This window comes from Dreissena polymorpha, chromosome 7 (assembly GCF_020536995.1).
Source record: "Dreissena polymorpha isolate Duluth1 chromosome 7, UMN_Dpol_1.0, whole genome shotgun sequence".
NCBI lineage: Eukaryota > Metazoa > Mollusca > Bivalvia > Myida > Dreissenidae > Dreissena > Dreissena polymorpha.
This window is the reverse complement of record NC_068361.1, coordinates 100,088,561-100,096,128: the sequence shown is the minus strand read 5'-3', so window position 1 is coordinate 100,096,128 and position 7,568 is coordinate 100,088,561. Positions and strand designations below refer to the sequence as shown.

The following is a 7,568-nucleotide window of genomic DNA, read 5'->3' as shown; positions in this document are numbered from 1 at the left end:
TCTTAAAACGTATGTACACCGGCTATCATTAGAATAACCTAGATATAATAGTTATAATTACACTTTCACAATATTTTCTTTTTAATGAATACACAATCATTTGATTACGATTGTTCAGTTATTTGATTATGTGTACCTTTAAGGTGGATTCTAACAAAGAAAAGTTTCTTTTTTTGTTGAATGTTTTATGTAAAAATGATTTTGACTACATTTTAAGAAACATCTCTTTAAAATAAGCAACGCAGAAAGCCTTTCAATGGTTAAAGTTATAACGGAGGAACGAACGAAATTTCGTAAAGAGTTGGATAGGTCATCGCGTCGTTTATTTACAGTCTCTACGTTTATACTTAAGACACAAGTCAAATGAAATGGGTATGTCATATCTTTTCTTAGAATTTGAACAAAATATTCAGGTGACTGATTTAATAAACTGCTTAAACATGTGTAATGCTTAGTGATATTGTTTTTACATGTAACTGTTTGAAAAATTATTTCTCGTCCAAGTGTGACGTTTTGTACTCCTTCAAAACCGTTAAAGAATTTCAACCGTTTGCACTTACCGACCCAAATTTTTGTCTTCATGTTTGTGTCTTTGTTGTTTAAAATTGTATCTTGTCAACTTTAAAATGTTTGTGCTTGTTTGTTTTGAAATTGGTTATTTGTAGAATTAAAGGTTACCCTGATACTGTCGCAGCTGAATAAGTACTGGGTGTATGTTTTGTTTGGTTTCCGTATTAAAAAGAAATTTATTCCATTATTGTCATCGTATAAAAAGTAAAACAATATTTGAAAATTCAATAACATGTACATTATCCGAAAATAAACAACCAACTTTAAAATATGCGTTTGTGAGTGTTCGGGTGTATATTTGTTATTTATTCATTGAATAATATTCGGGTTCAGGAGGGTGATTGTGAGTATTTTAACACAAGAGCAAAACAAACAAAAATTTCATCAAACTGTTTAGACATTTTCACTTATTTGTCCCACAGACAGGTTTAATATTTTACGTGTTCCGTGTATAATTAAGCTCTGATTATGCTAACACATATTTTAATAAATTGATATGATTGATTGTTATTAAAGCTTTATTAGTAAGTGAAATTTCAGGCACATCGCTGGGAAATAAGCAACGAAGAAAACCTTGCAAAGGTTAAGGAACTCACCGACGAAAAAAAGAAACTCATCGAAGAACTGAAAACAGCTACTCCCGAAGTATTATTATTTTAAGCATTTAATATAACATGTGATTTAAATATTTGCACATGTTTGTGCACGAATTGCTCTTAAATTAGGTTATTATTATATGAACACAAATTCAGAACAAAGCACTTTTTAAAATCAAAAGTTTAAATATTAACATTATAAAACAATACAGAGGGTCAATAACCTGCTACGTACATGCTTCTTTGTATGGACCATTCCATGGTGGTGGCCCCAGCTTAGAGCATTTAAATGTTGTATGTTGTTATGCATACATCTTCATGTATTGTATATGCAATTGGTCACTCACATTAAGTAAATTATACACGGATTTTGACTCAAGCTTTTCTACCGATTAGGTGCACTAGTTGCAATATTCCTATGTTTATAAATTATAATCTTAATTGTTCACATGGTAGTCGGAATGTGATTACATTCCCGTTTAGTGATGCTCATACAGTCTCAAGAGATCTTTTGTAACCTGAAATGAGGTGAACAAAATATATTTGTATTTGTTTTCACAAAGAATACAATACAATAATATGTTGTTGCCAAATTTGAAAAATATTTCAACATAAGCTTAGTAACAACCAATCAGTTACAAAAGAATAGATCAATTGTCCTACAAGTACGTAGTTAAAGCTAATATCGGTGATCATATATCGGCGTGATATTTTCTTAAAACGTATGCACACAGGTTATCAGAAGATTCACCTAGTTATTACACTTTCACAATCGTTTCTTCTTTAATGAATACACAATTATTTGATAACGTTTGTTCATTTGTTTCATTCTGTACATCTTTAAGGTGGATTCTTTCAAAGAAAAGTTTCTTTTGTTTGCTTAATGTTGTGTGTAAAATGTTTTTGACTACATTTGAAGAAACATCTCTTTATAATAAGCAACGCAGAAAGCCTTTCAATGGTTAAAATAATAACGGAGGAAAGAACGAAATTTCGTAAAGAGTTGGACATGTCATCGCGTCGTTTATTTACAGTTTCTATGGTTATACTTAAGACGCATGTGGCCATATCGTTTCTCAGAATTTGAACAAAATATCCATGTGATTGATGTGATAAACTGCTTAAACATGTGTAATGTTAAGTGAAAAAATTTAAATTGCTGAAATGATTATTGTGGATTCCCTGTTTGGCACCCACGTATGTGCATACATATTATACCTCACATACTATTGCGCACCTTAATCTGCTTGACCAGTTTATGTTCATAAAACGCGATATTGGCATACAAGAACATATTACACACATCTGAATTAAACAATGGGGTAGCTTTTTGTTGTGAAGTGTAGGCATTGTTAACTAATTTTGTTTTTATATCGCAGCTAATATGATACTTTTATTTATTATAATTCGAATCAACAGCTTGAGAGAGAATTTACGCCATGGAAATATTCGTTATAATCATTTTATATTTCCGTTTCATAAGGCGAACCGAGATCGCAGAGGGTAAGAATAGTTTTATTTGTATTATTCACAAGTCACTTTTAAATAAAAATAAAAAGCCTCTTTTAATGAGAACGTTTAATACGATCAGGTTAAGTCAAGTAAACACGAATTTATTCTTATATTGTTAATGTTGTCTTGTATTGTGCTGTTTTGTGCTGTTTTGTACTGTTTTGGCCATTGGTCACTTGCCTTAAATAAAGGACCAACTTATTGTATATAATGAGAATTCAATACTGCTCCAGCAGCTTGAGTTTCACTTCTTTATATTTATAAATGATAATTAAAGCTTTCCCTTGAATTGTTTCACTTGATAGCATTGTATTAATATATCCCATCAAAGTCTAAATTAGAACAATGTAGTTTGCCGCGTCAATAAGCAAAACAAGCGTTTAAAAGTTCTGTTAACATTCAATTATTGTATGAACATTAATATGTCTTTCTTATGTCTAAGTTTGAGGCAACTCACGCTTTAGCTGAAACTTATCAAAAATATAGGAAAAAACTAAGACCAGATAGAACCTCAAAATAATAGCCATTCCCTCCCGATTTGCACAAAGAATACGTTTCAATGTGCTTTCAAAGGAATCATCTTGACAATTTCCCGGTTAATATTGGTTCCGTATTTGTCGGTGTTGTATTATTTCTGCAATACAATACTTCTAATATTGTTGTTTGTTTTCGGAAACAAAATGACTACAGTAACATATCCAATCCTAACTAGCATGAATACGTAGCTTAAGTCGGCCTCACGGTGAATATGGTTATGAATCCACAATTCGCATTACACTGTTATGGCACGAATGTGTTTTACTTTTCTTTTCTTATAAAGTTGATACTATGTATATACTTTGATATGGAAACCTACTGGGCCAAATATGTAAATGCTTTGTTGGTATATATATTGTATGTTCATTATGTTGATTGCTATAGCGACTTTACACATATGCTGATTACTTATACTAGTATAATTATACAAACTGTTATTGCGTTTGCAGTTGGCAGTCTAGTCAGCAGGTAAATTCATAGTTCCCATAATAGTTTAAGAACCACCTATGTGCGACGTTTGCTTAAGATATAAATATATCTATTGTGACGTGGATAAGTAGTTTGTTTACATTATTTATCCCTTTAAATGATTATAAAACTAGGATATGTGAGCACTCAGTAAAGGATTGGGGATAGAGAATACAGAATAAATGAGTTAAATCCGAGGTCGTTATTGTACACCAGCTGGTAACGGAAACGTTACAAATCATGAAGTTCATATGGAGCCATTACTAGAATAATCATAAACTGATTTCCCCCAAACGAATCTAGGAAGAAATTATATCAGGCAAATAAAATATAAAATATAAAACGCTGTTTGAACTTAAATCTGAGAACATTGATGGAGCGCATTACATAACGGAGGCACGAAGAGGTGGAACGACTATGAACATTATAATTCAGGTGAAGAGAACGTTACAGTCTGTGAAGGTCAATATATACAAGTGGGCAGTTAAGTCACGACAGTGAATTGATTGTTGCTCTTACTTCAAATTTCACATTAATCAACATGTGTTTCAATTAAAGTTTGATCAATAATAATCATAAGTAAATTTCAAGTTAAGTTTTAACTTTAACTTGTATCAGCACCTGACATATACCTAACGTTGAACAAGTCAAGAGATGACTAGTAAACTAGTGATTTTGCCATTTAATTTGAAAGATAAAACACAATCCAGTTGAAGTCGGATGCACTGGTTGTGGCATGTACTACTCATGGTTAAACGAATTCTACGTTTTAATTGTGTTTAATTGCACAGCTCCATTACGTATAGAATGGTATTCCATAAAATTTTACTAGTACACACAATAGTTCGATAGTTCGATAATCATGTTGTTTAAGATAAGTAGAACAGAACGAACGATATGTTCACCTGTTTGTGTATTTACTATGATGTTATGCTAATATAGAAGATTATACTAGCTGTTTGGTTTAAATATATGAAATAGTATGTATTAATTGGATTTTTTTACATATATTAAGATAAGTAGTCTGATAATTGAGGTACGCTATTTCTGACTTACAGTTGACACATGTGAATCGTAATAATGCGATACTTGACACTGTACTATCACGTCGACTTCAATATTTACAAATAGTCGTTTCAGATTGGATAATAACCAAATCTTATGGCGAATATGACATTTTGGATGTAAATGTGACGCATCACTGGAGAGTGATATTTGCTTATCAAAAGCGATATGTAATCATAATATCGTGCAACATGCTCAACAGGTTCTGCCAGACAATGAAAAGATATATCGACGAAACATTGCATTGCATCATAAATGCATGAGAACGTGGTAATGTAACGGTGATGGGCAAAGATCACCCTTTATATTAAACCCGCACAACTTGTCTAGTTACGGAAGTGCGTGTTAGTGCCTATTTATGCATTTGCGTAGATGTAATAAACACATCTTGTTTATTATTTAAGTGTTGACGGTGACATCGACGTGGCTCTTGAAATAAATTCACTACACGACATGGAGACAAGGTAAAGATCAGACAGTTAAGAATTAAAAAGAGCCTATCGTTACATATATTTGAAAAAAAGAAATCGGATGTTTGTAGACTTAGGTATAAATGCGGCTCATGTTTAATCTGCAGCCATACAGGCAAATCATGCTATTATTTTAAAATAAGTATTTAACGACTATTCGTGTTTGTCTTGTGAATTAGATCAACAGCATTTACACGTTAATATCTTACCACGTCACGTAATCATACTGACTTTATTGTTTATTTTCAAGAATGAATAATGTCAACGAAGAGTAAACGCTTTTTTGATGAATTTTATGAGGTAAATATGGCAAGTTATTTTTGAATATTTAAATCTATTTCAAACAGAGTTTACTGACAAAATTAAAACAAAGTGTGTTGACTTTTTTTGCTGAGATCATCACGTTGTTTCATTCCATAAGTCTATAAACTGAATACATATTCACGGCATTCCAATTTAAAAAAGGTGGGAACAACTCTGTCGTGTATTGAATACTTTTTGAAGACAATTGGTGTCGTTTGACCTTTTGAATCTAATTGAACTCCTGTTCAACAATCAATAGAGTTTTTGTTATGTGTAAACATGGATTCGTGTATGTGTACAAGTATTTCACACTGCGTGGAATCACGTGGTTTTATTTTGATATGAAACACGGATAATGGCGGCGTCATTGTCTCGGTAAGAGTATAATTTTTATTTCTTGTACCTAAATGTTTGATTTTAATTTGCCACGATGTAGCCTATCATATGCGGAATCGAATTCCGCGTGTAATGGTACCTTACATGTCATATATTACTGAGTACTTGTCTCGCTTACCCTTTGAATTTGTACACATGCGAATGAATGACAGTGATAGTTTTCACGGATTAAAATGAATTCTTCACAAATATGATTAAAATCAACATTACTAAACTCGTTCTTATTAAATATACACCTGGGTTTCTTTACATTACTAACAATACGCCTGAGAGTCTGAAAACTTTGCAGTTTCTGCATAATAAATCACAAAACCAAAATGAAATGTTTCACGGAATACAAATTAATGATGTTTCACGTTAATTGTATGATATGTTTTTACGTATTATCTAAAGGCGAGAAATTAAACGTCGGATATTTTAGAATAATGCAACATTTAAATATGATTCTATTTTTACTATTATCATATTTTTGTGATACCGGTAAATGTTACAAGGCATGCAATTTTTCGTACAAATGACATACATGTACTTGTATCTGGTGAAATCCGGTTTGGTATCATTTAAATACTTTAGATTAATACATGTATCACAAATACTAATTATTTTAATAGTTTGAAGCGCTAGTAAAAATATTTTTTATTAATGAACATCGTGAAAACAATTAAAAGTCCACGGGCTTTTTAGTTTGCCAATATCAAAAGTACTCTTACTGTACTTAAAATACAAAAACGTAACGTTTACAATTATTACCCCCGCCCCCCACCATTTATGCAATTTATAAGTACACCATTGTCCATTTCAGAAAATGACACGAAAAAAGACACGGCTTACCTTACAGAGGCCAAAGAACGTCTACAAAAAGAAGATCGTTGTGACCAAACATAAAACAATAAACACCCAGCTGTTAACAAGATCAAATGTTGAAAGCAAAATAACTTGCGGAAAACGAAGTTTAACCAAAACTCCAATTAAATCACCACCAATCCGCACAGACTAATCAGGGACGACACTTTCCGCTTTTATGACATTTTCGTTTAAATAAAGTGTCTTCTTAGCAAAAATCCAGTTTATGCGGAAAGTGTCTCCCTGATGCGGACTGCACCGGCTAATCTGGGAGTACACTTTACGCACATGCATTAAGCCAAGTTGTCTCAGAACACGACTCAAATGAAGTACCATATAAGAAGGGTTGATAAAATCTTATTATTTTCATAGGCTTAAGCGAAATAATCCGGTTATCATTCACTAGAAGTTTCGCTCGTTTATTTAATGGCTTAAAATAACTTACTTTCTCATAGCATATATATAAATTTACTCAAACTTCGCTTCATTGTTATTTTAGCGAATACAAATATGTTTAAAACTCGTTTAAGTGAAACTGTACATCTTATTTTTGTCCACTGCAATTATTAATTTAAAGGACAATTTTTATGTTTTGTTTTCTTCAGAAACCACGTGTTTGACTGTGTACGAAAGAAATATCAAAAAGGAAGAAAGAAGATAGGCACAGTGTCTTCCTCACGGACATCTTTACAGCTCGGGTCTCTCGGTGTACGTTGGAAAAAAGCGCGAAGAAATGAGTAAAAAATCCTGCCATCTGATAAGATGGGCATACATTAACGTGAATAATTGACAGTATGGACGAAGAAAT

General features: G+C 32.1%; 1 long non-coding RNA gene across 1 annotated transcript; it reads left to right on the top strand.

The window, feature by feature from the left end:
- The first annotated feature begins 2,648 nt into the window (after positions 1–2,648).
- LOC127837986 (uncharacterized) lies at positions 2,649–5,499 on the top strand. The gene is made up of 3 exons (XR_008029582.1): positions 2,649–2,669; positions 5,153–5,212; positions 5,469–5,499. It is a non-coding gene; the product is annotated as an uncharacterized LOC127837986 (long non-coding RNA).
- Positions 5,500–7,568: the final 2,069 nt, after the last annotated feature.